Source organism: Triticum aestivum, chromosome 3D (genome assembly GCF_018294505.1).
Source record: "Triticum aestivum cultivar Chinese Spring chromosome 3D, IWGSC CS RefSeq v2.1, whole genome shotgun sequence".
Classification (NCBI taxonomy): domain Eukaryota; kingdom Viridiplantae; phylum Streptophyta; class Magnoliopsida; order Poales; family Poaceae; genus Triticum; species Triticum aestivum.
Genome location: NC_057802.1, coordinates 599016526 through 599031370, shown reverse-complemented (window position 1 = coordinate 599031370; position 14845 = coordinate 599016526).

The window sequence follows — 14845 nt, the reverse complement described above, 5'->3', positions numbered from 1 at the left end:
GCCGCCGCCATACTCCATGCAGCACGGCTACCAGCCGGCTCCCTCCTGGGATCATGCGGCTCTCTTCAACCACGCCGCCCATCAGTCGGGCCTGCCCTCCAACGAGTGGTTCCTCGACTCCGGTGCCTCTTCTCACGTGACGGGTAATGCAGGTATCCTCTCGTCGCCTTCTCTTCCGAGGCACGATTTCTCAAGCATTATTGTTGGCAATGGGCAGCATTTACCTATTGTGGCGTCTGGTTCCGTCAACCTCTCCCCCACCCCCTTCTCTCTATACAATGTTTTAGCCTCCCCTTTCATTGTTCCTAATCTTAGCTCTGTTCGCCAATTTACTATCGATAACAATGTCTCTATAACTTTCACTCCTCATGGCTTTTATGTGAAGGATCTTCGCACCCAGAAGGTTCTCATGACGTCCAGTAGCTCCGGCGACCTTTACCCCTTCTTTGGCAATAACTCCACCGGCGGCCGGGCCTTCTCCATCACCACCAGCGACTTGTGGCATTGTCGGCTTGGACATCTCAGCAAATCTTCATTAGCTCGCACCATTAGTTCTATTTTACCTGATTGTAATAATGTTACACCCTCCTTTTGTGAAGCATGTCAACTTGGACGCCAACCTCGCTTGGCTTTTCCTTCTTCCCATAATGTTACTACTGCCCCGTTTCAATTAATCCATTGTGATCTTTGGACATCCCCTGTTACAAGCTTTTCTGGCTATGAATATTACCTTGTTATTTTAGATGATTACTCCCATTATTCGTGGATGTTTCCATTGCGTGCTAAATCCGACACTTCCGCCACTCTTCTACGTTTCTTTCAATATATCCTCACCCAATTCCATGTTCTCATCCAATGCATGCAATGTGATAACGGAGGCGAGTTCATCAACACCGCCCTCCGCTCGTTCTTTTCTCACCATGGGATCTCATTTCGCCTCTCTTGTCCCCATACTTCTCCTCAAAACGGCAAGGCAGAACGTTTACTATGCACCACAAACGACATCGTCCGCACTCTTCTCGTCCAAGCCAATCTTCCTCCCCAATTTTGGGTTGAAGCTCTACACACCGCCACCCATTTACTCAACCGGCGACCCTCTAGTGCCATTAGCTCCAACACACCCTTCTTCCTCCTCACCGGCCGCTCTCCTACCTATGATCACCTCCATGTGTTCGGGTGCCTCTGCTTTCCCAATCTCTATGCCACAAGCCAGCACAAACTTGCCCCTCGCTCCACTCGGTGCGTTTTCCTTGGCTATCCACTCGAACACAAAGGTTATCGATACTTTGACTTAACCTCGCGCAAGGTAATTGTTTCTCGGCATGTCACGTTTGATGAAACAATTTTTCCTTACGAGTCACCCACACCCACGGCCACACGAGCACTCGCCACACCGGATCCTCCCTCTGACCTAGCCTCTGGCGTGATCCGCCCCGGGATCTACGTCCCGGCAACCTCGGACGCGGGCGGCCCCAGCAGATCGCCCTCGCATCCCGCGCCCCACGCCCCGCACCCGCCCACTCCGCCCCACGCGTCCCGCGGGCCCGCTTCCTCCACCCAATCCGCGTCCGGATCGCCTCCCACCAACCACACCGCCCGCTCCCCATGCACGCCCACGTCCTCCGCCCAATCCACTCTGCCTGGACCCATCGAATCTGCCTCTGATTCCGCACATGCCTCCTCTGCCGCCCCTGACGCCTCTGCTGCGCAATCTTCCTCGAACCCGTCACCGCCAACTCCTGTTACACCTCGTCTTCCACCCAGGGCTGTCTCAGCTGTTCCCCCCCCCCCCCCAAACTCACATAAAATGACAACGCGTGCTAAAACCGGATTTGCCCAACCCAAGCGTTTATTCGCTGTCTCCTCCTCGCCCAATCCCATCTCTCCCCTTCCGTCTTCCTACCGGACTGCCCTTAAGGATCCCCATTGGTACAATGCTATGCTTGATGAATATAATGCCTTGTTAAAGAATGAGACGTGGTGTTTGGTACCTCGACCTGCAGGTGTTAACGTGGTGACCGGGAAGTGGATTTATCGCCACAAGTTCCATCCCGATGGCTCCCTGGCTCGTTACAAGGCACGTTGGGTGGTCCGTGGCTTCACTCAACGTGAGGGTGTGGACTACACCGAAACCTTTAGCCCGGCCGTCAAACCGGCCACTATACGTGTTGTGGTCAGCATTGCCACTTCTCGTTCTTGGCCCATCCATCAACTTGATGTCAAAAACGCTTTCCTCCATGGCCACCTTGGTGAAACTGTCTATTGTGCTCAACCGGCGGGTTTTCTTGATGCAACTCACCCCAACCATGTGTGTCTTCTCAAAAAATCACTATATGGCTTGAAGCAAGCCCCTCGGACATGGTTTCTTCGCTTCAAGTCCTTCCTTCTCTCTCTAGGGTTTATTGCTTCCAAATGTGACTCCTCCCTGTTCATATATCGTAGTGGCTCCCATGTGGCGTATCTTCTCCTATATGTCGATGATATCATCCTCACCGCCAACACCACTGCCACTCTACACTCCATTATATCGTCCCTCAAGTCCGAATTCTCCATGTCGGATTTAGGCGATCTTCACCATTTTCTCGGGATCAATGTCACTCGTTCACCCGACGGCCTCTTCTTGTCTCAACAGCAATACATCCTAGAGATCTTAGACCGTGCACACATGCTCAACTACAACACCATCGCCACACCCATCGACACCAAAGCCAAGTTGTCTGCCGCTGACGGCCCTCCTGTCTCGGACCCCACACTCTATCGCAGTCTTGCCGGGGCCCTATAGTATGTCACGCTGACTCGGCCTGATGTGTCCTACGCGGTTCAGCAAGTATGCTTGTTCATGCATGATCCTCGCTCCTCTCACATGAACCTCGTCAAACGTATTTTACGTTATCTCAAGGGCACATCACACTTTGGGCTGCGGTTTTTCAAGTCCACCTCGCATGACCTGGTTGCCTACTCAGATGCCGATTGGGCCGGCTGTCCCGATACACGCAAGTCCACTTCCGGCTTATGTGTCTTCCTCGGCTCCAACCTTGTCTCTTGGTCATCCAAACGGCAGCCCACCGTGTCCCGCTCCAGTGCCGAGGCAGAATATCGATTTGTTGCTAACTGTGTTGCCGAGTCTTGCTGGTTGCGCCAGCTTCTTCATGAGTTGCATCAGCCCCCCTCTCGTGCCACCATAGTCTATTGCGACAACATCAGTGCCACATACTTGTCGACCAATCCAGTTCAGCACCAACGGACCAAGCATGTGGAAATTGATTTGCACTTTGTTCGCGATCGCGTGGCCCTTGGCGAAGCACGAGTTCTTCACGTCCCGTCCAGCTCCCAATTTGCGGACGTCTTCACCAAAGGACTCCCCACGGCGGTGTTCCAAGATTTCCGGTTCAGCCTCAACATCCTTCCAGAAGGAGTTCCGGCTGCAGGGGGTGTTAGTGTGTTGTATATTGTATGACTTGTTCATAATGTAACTCTCCCCTAGTCTATAGGATCTGGATAGGCTCACGCACGCCTAGGACGTGCCTAACTTCATGGAGCCGTTGAGGTCTCCTCCTATATGTAATCTTCCCATGAGCTAATGGAAACACAGACAGAATTCATCCTCTAACTAATAGAACGCCATCTATATATTCTATCCCCAACCCTAACTCTCGTACTACTCCGGATCGATCTCCCACCCTACCTGCTCTCTCTCCGACGGAAGCAACAAGCATCGACGTGTGGTCGATCCACTTCAAGGTACAGAGCTGTTCATTGTTGTTTTGTGCTCGAGGATCTCATGTCGGTGTTCGCTAGGATTACATTGGATGGTTGCCTTATGGAATTTGTTGTTCATGCATCTGATTATCTCAGCTAGATCTTAGGACAATGTTATAAACTGTTCAGCATTAACTTTTCTTGGGAAGAAACTATCTTTATATGTACTGCTCAACCTTTGTAACTTGATTTCTCCTGTTGCTTAACTACGTATCAGCTGGAATTGTTGACGTTTTTGTGCATTGCTCTATAGCCTAAATATGTAAGTGTCTAACGACTACTGGTGTTCGGTTTTTGCTCATCCAGGACAATGAACATCTTTGTCAAGAACCCCACCGGAACAACCATCCAGATCTGGGTTCACCCATTAGACACCTTCCGTTCCGTCAAGGAGAAGATCCAGAAGCGGTATCACCTCATCTTCAGTGGAGTGCAACTAGAGGATGACAGTACATTTGCCGATTACAACATCCAGCAGGACTCCATTCTTGACCTTGAAGAGAAGACACAGATGTACGTGATGGAGACACTAATGGGCAGGATAATCAACAACCTTGACACTGACAGCCTAGACACTATCGACGACGTGAAGGCCAAGATCTATGACCTCGAGGGCTTCCCCATAGATCAGCAGTGCCTCATCTTCGCGGGCAAGCGTCTAGAGAACGGGAGCCGCACCTTGGCAGACCACGACATCTTCAAGGAGTCCACAATACTTCTTGTCCTCCTCCCATGTATTCCGAGAGGAGACATGATGGAGATTTTCGTGAAGGTGCTGACTGGGAAGACCATCACTCTCAAGGTTGGGAGCTTGGACACCATTGATAGCGTCAAGGTGAAGATCTATGAGAGGAACTACGCCCCTTTCCCGAAAGAGCAACGCCTCATCTTTGCTGGCAGGCAGCTGGAGAGCGGCACCTTGGCGGACTACAAGGTTATGAATGAGTGCACCCTTCATTTGTGTCTACGTCTTCGTGGTGGTTGAGATGGATGGATGCCCGTGCAACCACTAGTTTTATTTTGCTGGAGTCTTCCTTCCGGCTGAAATTAGTGGTGTGTTATGACTTATGAGTAAAAACTATCATTCTACTGTGTTAGTATATCTTGCTCCAGTCTTGTCCCTTCAAAGTAGGGATGTGTTACCAGTTAGTACGACGTATCATTTATTAGTACGGGTTAATGTTTTTCTTTGCAATGGCAGGATTTTTGCATTCATCATTAATAAGAAAAGAGTTGCTTGGTTAATTAGAGAGAATCGAGCGAAGACCAGATTGCCCCGTTATTAGTGAAAACCGAGCGAAACAGATACCACATGCACACCCCTCCAAAGAGGGCCTCACCAAGACAGCACGGAGGCGTCATCATCACCCCTGGAGGCATCATCGCCATTCAAAATCTTGAGCAAACGACTCAGATTTTGCCGTAGTCGATCGTCCACTCAATGCACACCATAATTTTGATTTTCGGCCCCAAAAATCCAATTTCAGCCAAATTTCGGCCATCTCGGTTTGGGGCAGAAAAGTACCTTCCAGCCTATTCAAAAATTTGGTCAAATTTCAATTGTGGCCAAATTTTGATCAAATTTCCTTCAAAATTTAAATCTTGATTTTGCGATTTCGTTCGAGATTTTGTTGAATGTTTTTTAAGTGACTAAAATTCAGCAATCTTGGCCTGGGCAGGAAAAAAAACAGAAGCCGAAAACCAAAACTCTGACGCACAGTGTAGAGGATATGTGGAGTTGTATGAAGATCCGCGTCAAAACTCAGCCATCTATGACCAGAGACAGCGCGAGTCATGCGACCCATTAGTCTGATTCATGTTTTAGCTAAGATTTACGCCAAGGCACTTGTGTTGCAGGTGAGTTCTATGTTGAATATGCTCATTATGGTGACTCGAAGCGCATTCATCCCTGGACAATCAATCCAGATAATTTCCTACTGATCTATCAATAGGTGAAAACCTTTCATTGTCGCAAGGTCCCTCCCATATTCCTTAAATTGGATATCGTGCGAGATTTTTATTCCATCTTGTGGCCTCTATTGATGTAAGTCTTAAAGAAAAGGTGTTTTGGGCCAAGATGGTGTTCTTGGGTTTCTTTGCTTCTTACCACAGCAAGTTCGAAGATGTTGATGAATGGTAAACCGGGGCATCGTATTTGGCACGCGCACAGGTTGAGGTAGGGAGATCCCCTCTTGCCCTCTTGTTCCTTCGGATCATGGATGTTCTTACGATGGTGGACAAGGCAGAGGCTGTTGGTGTGTTCAGACCCCTGGATAGATGGGGTGTGCGTCATCGCCTGTCTCTATAAGCAGATGATGCAGTGCCTTTCCTCAAACCAAAAGAGAGCGAATTGCTGTCTATGAAAGAGCTTCTGGCGCTGTTTGGTGATGCTACTGGACTAATGGCTAACTTGTAGAAATGTGCAATCTCGTCAATTCGCTATTTGGGTGGGGGGGGGGGGGGGGGGGGGGGGGTTGCATGTTCTGGCGGCTTCTCTTCCCGAAACCGTCCAAGGCCGCAGGAGTGCTACACCGGGATGCACCAGACTATGTTTCAGTAATTCTCATGAATCATAGGAACATTTTTTGTTAAATAAAATGTGCTTTTTTCTATATTCGTAGGACCTTACAAGGGTGCGTTAGTTTAGTTTGAAGAGAGATGGCAATGATTAATCATTCAAACACGTCTAGCCCGTATGGCACAGAAACTCTGCAATGTTATATTTTCCATAGAAACATGTGGTACTGTACATCTATAAGAATAATAGTATTTATGAATTTTGTGGCTGAAAATTAATTATGGCATATATGTAGTGATGTAGGCAAATAAAGATGAACTCTACCTGATTTAATCGGCTGTATTGTACTGTAAAACGGAACCGATTGGACTGGACCCTATAAAAACAACGCTATCTATATATTCGATCCCCAAACCCTAACTCTGCTACTAGGTACCTCCGATCCATCTCCCGCATGGTTCTCCTCTCCGGTGGAAGCAACAAGCATCGATCAACGTCGATCCGCAGTGTTTTGCTTATGTATACTATACGATGTGTGTATAATCTCTAGACTATAGCTAGCTAGAGCGTACTGTCAAGTGTGTCAAGGTAGGATTACATTGGATGGTTGCCTGATAGAATTCGTTGCTCATCTCGGTTTGGTCTTCGCAATGCTACAAATTGTTCTTCTTTTTTCTTGCGGAAGAAACTAGTATTTGCTATATTTCTGTGTATTTGTCCACCTTTCCGGCTAGCTAGGTTTCTCTTGGTGCCACTGCCGCCTGTTGGATTTGCTGAACGTTTCTGTGCATAGTTCTAACAACTAGTGATGTGTTTGTTTTTTTTGCCCAATTTTAGAACAATGTACATTTTCGTCAAGAACCCCGCCCGTACCACGATCCGTCTCAGGGTCAACCTATTAAATACCTTGGGATCTATCAAGGCAATGATCCAGGAACGCCACTTCCTCGTCTCCAACGGGGTGAAGCTAGACAACAACCGTACGCTCGCTGATTACAACATATCCAGCATGAATCCTCCCATGCATTCCGAAAGGAGACATAATGCAGATCCATGCGGAGAACCTAAAAGGAAAAACCATCTCTCTCGAGGTTGGGAGCTCGGATACCGTCGAGAGTGTCATGGTGAAGCTATACGAGATGAACTTTGCCCCTTACCCGAGACAGCAGCGCCTCATCTTTGTAGGGAAGCTGCTGGAGATGTGGCAAACCCTGGCAGACTACAACATTCATAGTGAAAAAAAAACTTTATTTGGTGCCCTGCCTTTGCGGTTGCTGAGATACGTACATGGCCTGCTATTGAGCAACCAGTTTTTACTTGGCTGCACTCTTAAGTTCCAGTAATGGTGTGCTACCAGTTAACCTATCATTCTTGTACCAGTATCGCTCCATTCTTGTTCCCTTCCAGCAGTGGTGTGTTATCACTTATCAGTAAAAAGGTATGTATATCATTTAGTAGTAGGTTAATGTGTTGAGTAGTTCTTTTTACCTATCAATAGACAAAAAAAATGGTTTAAGAGTGCATCGGTATGGACATCACTTGATTAAGAAATACAGTCTGCAGCAGCAATGGACTCGTTTCTTTCCTTCCCACATACTGCAGTCAGGCAAAAGCCGAACACTCTGACGTGATTGCAAGTTCTTTAGGTAGAAGATTGTTATTGCATCTTTTGTACCATATCAAGGTGATGCATCACAGCCAAGTCAGAATTGAGTTTGAAAATCAGAGGTGGAACCCAAGTCTTTTCAATAATTCTTGTAACATTTTTTTTGGCAAAACCTTATCAGAGGGCTAGGAGCTCCCATCTTTGCATTAAGAAGAGGAGAAAACGTACATCGACCAGTTAGTCTGGGGGAAAGCAGAGCATTGACCACACACACACACATGGCAGCATGCCTTGTTAAACCAGGTCTAGGACGCCATCAGACAAGCCAAACGATTACCGGAGTCCCCGATGACCGCCATCTCCTCGCCCTGCAGTTCATCGCCAAAACAGCATATCCGCCATCAATAAATATTACCTCAGTGACTGAATGCATATTGCACCGCGGTGACCACGCCCAGGGCAGGTTGATTGAATGCCCCCCATCACGTACGATTTGCCGAGACAGTACCACATTCAATCTGACTGTTAAACATCAACAATTCACAAAGCAACTCCATCGTGACTAGCAATGAACAATGATACGGTATACCAAGGTAGTGACCTGGACGCTCCGTTTAGGGACCAGGGACCAGCTCCCATACAGACCCAGCAGGTTCAGGGACACAAACAGCCCAGGGGAAGGGAAACCTGACTCAAGAATCAAGACTAAACAGAACACCAGCGCATGCATGCAGCAGAACCAAAATGGCGGCTAGGTCCTGGCGGATCAGCCCACCCAGAAGCTACGCCCGACCGACAGCCGAATGTAGCACTCGAGACGAAACCAACTGGTGGTCTCTGCAAGAAGACGGTCGACCTGCGAGTTACATCAGGAGGCTGTCAGAGAAGCTTGACTTCTAAAACTCAAACAAGCAATAGTGCGCCACATATCTTCGCACGGATAAAGCGCGCTGAGGCGCAAATCTCCTTAAGCTCACAAAAAGGGAAATGGCTGTTCCCTGCGCAATTTCGTTTATCTTTTCTGAAGCTGTTCCCCTCATAGGAACTCTGTCCCAATAACTTGCCAGGAGAACAATTCTGTTCTGCAGACGAAACCGAAGCCCTCAAAGCATTTTCACAGGAGTATCTTAGCCGTGTATAACACTCCCATCAAGGTTAAAGCTCGATAAATATCTTAGCCGTGTATAGGGGTGATGTAGCAAACAGCAGATATAATCATCCTGCTCAGTAAGGCACTAAGGTCCTTGGTTCAGACCACTCTCCCAACTCCAGACCCCCCAAGGATGTAGCTGGACACTTTTTTTAGAAAAGGAGGTGGACCCCCGACACTTTATTAATTATTCTCATAAGACCTTTCAAGGTCATACAACAGTAAGACTAAAGCCACCGTTTAGGCAACATCTATCGCTACTCCTATTCAGTTGATGAAAGGATGCTGATAGTCTGGGCCTAATACCAAACAGACCTCGCACCCAAACTTAACATCTAAGACCTGAGGTCCCAACCAGGACGCCTGCCGGGTATGGGGCACCCACCAGTCCGGCGCATTCCTCAACCAGGACGCCTGCCGGGTATGAGGCCGCCGTAGCCACCTGCCACCAATCCATCTTCAGTGCTGTACTGCTGGATCTACCTTGCCCGGTCTAGCTGCCGTCGACGCCACCACCACGTCAAACAACGCCACCATCCTGCCCTCGTCCATCATCACACGTCCACCAGCGAGACCCTGCTGCTCCATGCCGCTGAGCTCGCCGTTGTCGACGTGCCAGATGCCACGCCGCTGCTCCTCTTGTCCCCTCCATCCAGCACTTGCTCCAAAACGATGCCCCCAGGAGGGAGAACGACATCAAAATGCCGTCATCGTCCGATCCGGTAGACCCAGATCTAGGGTATCCCCCGGAACCTCCCGATCAGGTTGACGTGACCTGCAACGACGATGCCTCGAGAAGGGAACGACGTCCGAGACGCCGCCATCGCCCACCATGACCACAGTCAGGCGCGATTTTCACCGGAAGCCAGGCCGTCCCGATCTCGCGGCTAGCTGGAACCGAGCGGAGCCTCGCCATGAAGACGTATGCTGTCGTCGGTAATCCGGCGGAGATCCGTCATCTCCTCACCAGTCCCTCCACGCGTCGCCGATCTGACTCCAGATCAGGGCGCCAGATCCCTCGATCTGCCGCGCTCTGGTCCGCAGCTAGCACCTTCGCTACGCACAGGAGCACCGCCCAAGTTCCGGGGCCGCCGCCCCGGCATCCGGTCACCGTGAGCACTGGCAGTCGCCCCCAACCGCAGCTGCTAGCCTCCAGCGGCGATGACGGCCACCCCGGCACGCGAGGCAAGGCACCAGGACCACCCCACTCCTAGCCACGCACCGTCGGCGTAAACGCATCAGCCGCCGCCGCTCAAGATCTGCCGAGATTCGCGCGAGAGAAGACAGCCCCGCCGCCGCCGACGCTGTGCGGGCTTTGCCCGGCGGCGCCCTGTGGCGACGGCGAGGTGAGGGAGGAGGCAGGAGCGAGCCGGCCGCGGCGGCGTGTGAGATCCGCCCGAGCCGCTCCTGGGAGAGCGACGCGGGGGTTGGGACTGTGCTTAGCTGAAAGGCTTTATAATCCCTCACGTGCACCACCTTGTAGCGAGTCAATTGCAAGAAACCACCACATTTGTGGCTAGGTTTGCAGGAAACTACCAAGTCGTTAATCTGTTGCAAAAAACACCGTAAAATCTCTTAACCCGTTGCAAAAAGCACTGAACAGCCGTTTAGCCTCGTTTGATCTCTTTTCCGATAGGTGGGCCGCAAAAACGCTGACGTGGCGTGCGGACAGGCAAACGGCGCCGTTAGGAAGAAAACGGTCAAGACGCCGCGCCGGTCGATCCTGTCGGTGCTCGCCAGACAGATGCCCCGCGCCCTCTCTCTCTCTCTCTCTCTCTCGCCCCTCTCCTCTGCCTCCTCTCTCTGGCTCTGGTCGCCGTCGGTGAGAAGCCAGCTGGCCGCCGTCCGCCATGGTTTCGTGGAGCGACGACAGCGAGGAATCGGGCTACGAGTACTCTTCAGGCGGCTCCCCTATCAAGGTCAGTGATTTGTACTCGTAGCTAGGGTTCTTTGAGCAAGGGTTTCGGTTTGGGGATTTTGTTTTTCCTGCTCGATTTGAACCCGTGAGATGGATTTTGTGCGTTTCTTTTGTTGATGTAGATCCCGGCTACAATCGAGGACCCGAACTACTCTGGTGTTGATGATGAGGTGATGGTGATGTGTGAGCATGGCCAGCTGGCGAAGAGGCATGTTTGCTTCGAAGGGATTAGCACTGGGAGGAGGTTCATTGCCTGTGGACTTGATGTGAGTGCTAGCAAAAATCTGTAGTTTGCTCATTTTGTGAAGAAACTATAAATTGTTCATATGCACTGTTCATTGTTCATGTTCACTGTTCATTGTTCATGTTCACTGTTCACCTAGTAGTTTAGTTAAAGGTACTGTCATGTACCATACCATAGTGACTGAGTGAAGTAAATGAATTGTTCATACATATAAATGAACAACACCACAGTGATATAAATGAAGTAAATGAATTAAATTGTGCTATTAAAAATTAAGTACAAAGATATAAAATTAAGGTATCCATAGTGACTGAGTGAGGTATATTGTGCTGTTAAAAAGTATGATAGTGCATTGTTCATAGATATAAATGAAGTAAATGAATTGAACTGAATTGTATTGTGCTGTTAAAAATTAAGGTATAAATGAAGTAAATTCAGTGTAGTATGCTGTTAAAAATTCAGATATAAATTCAAAATTGAGCTGAATGTGCATGTGCAGTATACTATAGTTGTTTTGAATTGGACTGAATAGAAGTGAAGTGAAAAAGGAAGTAAATGCATTTGTACTTGTTGTTTTGCAGGAAGCAAGCAGTTGTGGTGTTGTTCATTGGGTAGATGAGGAGTGGCCAGAGCATCTGCAGAATGCTCTTCACAAACTATGGCTTTTGTATGAGGATTGCCAGCGTGCTAATAGGATGGCATGTCTGGAACATTCATCACTTGTCCACAATCTCATATCACAGAAGAACAAGCTACAGGAGACTTATGAGAAGCTTGTTGAGGATGTGAACAACCTACTTGATACCCAGGACAATATTCCCAAGGAAAATGAAGTCCAACAAGGTGAACATGAGGAGATCACTCCTCCTTTGGTCAACAATATTTCAGCTTTGAAGGAACAGCTGGGTGCAATGGATGCTGATAACAAAGAACTGAAGCAAAAGGTTGACCAGTTGAAGAGCATTCAGGTTGCCCAAGGTAATGTGATTAGGAATCTGAAGTTTGCTCATTTGAAGGAGAAGGAAAAGTTGAGCACTGAGAGGAGGAATTTGGAGTTTCACATTGCTGATCTTGTCAAAGCTAGTGACAAGAACAAGAGAAAGCTGAAGGACATCAAGGATATTTGCGATGAAGAGTGATTTGTAATCTGACCATGTGGGTCATTATCTTAAGTTTCAAGCATTGAACTATGGCTTGTAATGTGTGAACTAGTGGCAATTTGCAGTATTTGAAGTAGGGTGTAGCCTTGAACTATGTCTTGTAAGCTTTGAACTATGGTGTCATGATGTTAACTATGTTGTTAACTAGAGTTGTTAAGTATGATGTTAACTATGGTGTCATGATGTTAACTATGTTAGTGACTAGAGTTGTTAAGTATGATGTTAACTATGTTAGTGACTAGAGTTGTTAAGTATGATGTTAACTATGTCATTGATGTTAACTATGGCACCAGTAAATGATGGAATGATGATATGTTGGATACTGTCGACGGCGAGGCACCCTAGATGATCAAATTAGGTTATCTTGGATGCCGTCGACGCCGAGGCACCCTAGATGATCAAATTAGGTTATCGTGGATTCCGTCGACGCCGAGGCACCCTAGATGATCATATTAGGTTATCGTGGATGCCGTCGACGCCGAGGCACCCTAGATGATCAAATTGGGTTATCGTGGATGCCGTCGACGCCGAGGCACCCTAGATGATCATATTAGGTTATCTTGGATGCCGTCGACGCCGAGGCACCCTAGATGATCATATTAGGTTATCTTGGATGCCGTCGACGCCGAGGCACCCTAGATGATCAAATTAGGTTATCTTGGATGCCGTCGACGCCGAGGCACCCTAGATGATCATATTAGGTTATCGTGGATGCCGTCGACGCCGAGGCACCCTAGATGATCAAATTAGGTTATCGTGGATGCCGTCGACGCCGAGGCACCCTAGATGATCAAATTAGGTTATCGTGGATGCCGTCGACGCCGAGGCACCCTAGATGATCATATTAGGTTATCGTGGATGCCGTCGACGCCGAGGCACCCTAGATGATCAAATTAGGTTATCGTGGATGCCGTCGACGCCGAGGCACCCTAGATGACCATATTAGGTTATCTTGGATGCCGTCGACGCCGAGGCACCCTAGATGATCAAATTAGGTCATTACACTTATTAGCAAACAATAAGAAAATTAGGAGCCACAACTAACCAGAAAGTACTCAACCAAAATAAAGATGTTTTGAACATTATCAGCTCACCACAGACCAACAAGTCCACTAGGTACCTTACATGAAAGTACTCATGACAACCAGAATAAAGATGTTTAGAACATGTTTAGAACATGAAAGTACTCATGACAACCAGAAGCAACACAAGTTTTCACCACAAATTAACACAACTTCACCTGCTCCCTTGAGAACAGTTGACCACTCAGACATCTTAAAGGATGGCTTCCTCACTCTTCCACTACCTGCAACTCTTGGGGGGATGAACTTGTTTCTTCCTCTTGGCCCAGCAGCAGTAGAGGAACTTGGACCAGCACCAGCAGTAGAACTTGGACCAGCACCAGCAGTAGAAGTTGCAGTCCTTGTAGTTTGAGCTTTCTTTGTTGCCCTTGTAGCAGGAGGAGCAGCTGCTGCAGCAAGAGCAGAAGGAGCTCTCCTTGGTGCACTGGGAGCTGAAGCAGGAGCAGAAGGAGCTCTCCTTGGTGCACTGGGAGCTGAAGCAGGAGCAGAAGGAGCTCTCCTTGATACCCTTGGAGCCCTTGGAGCTGGTGGAGCTGGAGCTGCAGTTTGAGCAGCAGCAGGAGCAGAAGGAGCACTTCTCCTTGGTGGCATGGGAGCAGGAGCAGATACAGTTCTGGGTGTATCATCTCTCCTGTTTTCCTGAAATTATAGCATACAAATGTTAGAAACTAGTATGTGAAATTGTACAAAAACCTACAACAATAGTTACCTGGTGCTGGTTCATTCTCATAGCTAGGGATGGTTTAAGAGCCTGCTTGCAACTAGTGTATCTATGCCCAGTCCTATTGCAATTGCTACAAGTGATAGTTCCCATCCTAGATGTATCCTTTGGAGCTGGCTTTTCAAACTTGCTCTTTCTCCTCTTTGTCTCTTTGTTTCCTGGCTTTTCTTTGAACACTGGTGGTTCAATGTCAGGGGTTCTAGTCTTTGGCCACAAATCAGGCCCAGGCACAGGGAAAACTATTGGACTATAAGCTGCCTTATACATTGGTTTCTTGAAGAAATCATGAACAAAATCTTCTGGCTGTAGTTTTGCCTTGTTGATTGCAGAAACACCATGATTGCAAGGTACTCCACACATGTCCCACTTCCTACAACCACATGTATGTAGCAACAAGTTAACTGCATATGTGCTTTCTCCACTTGTCACCTGGAAGAGATCAGGTCCAGCTTTGATAGACTGACAAAACCTAGAATGATGTTTTGCTTCCTCTAGCTTCTCAGCATATGTTGGGCATATCTGCCACTTAGCAGTCTCAGTCTTTGTCCTATTTGCATTGAACTTCACTAACAGCTTTGTCCTGATCCCATCTACCATAGTTCTAATGGGTTTGGCTCTGACATCAAGTATCATCTTGTTAAAAACTTCACTTATATTGTTCACTACCAAGTCAGTTTTGCAATTGTT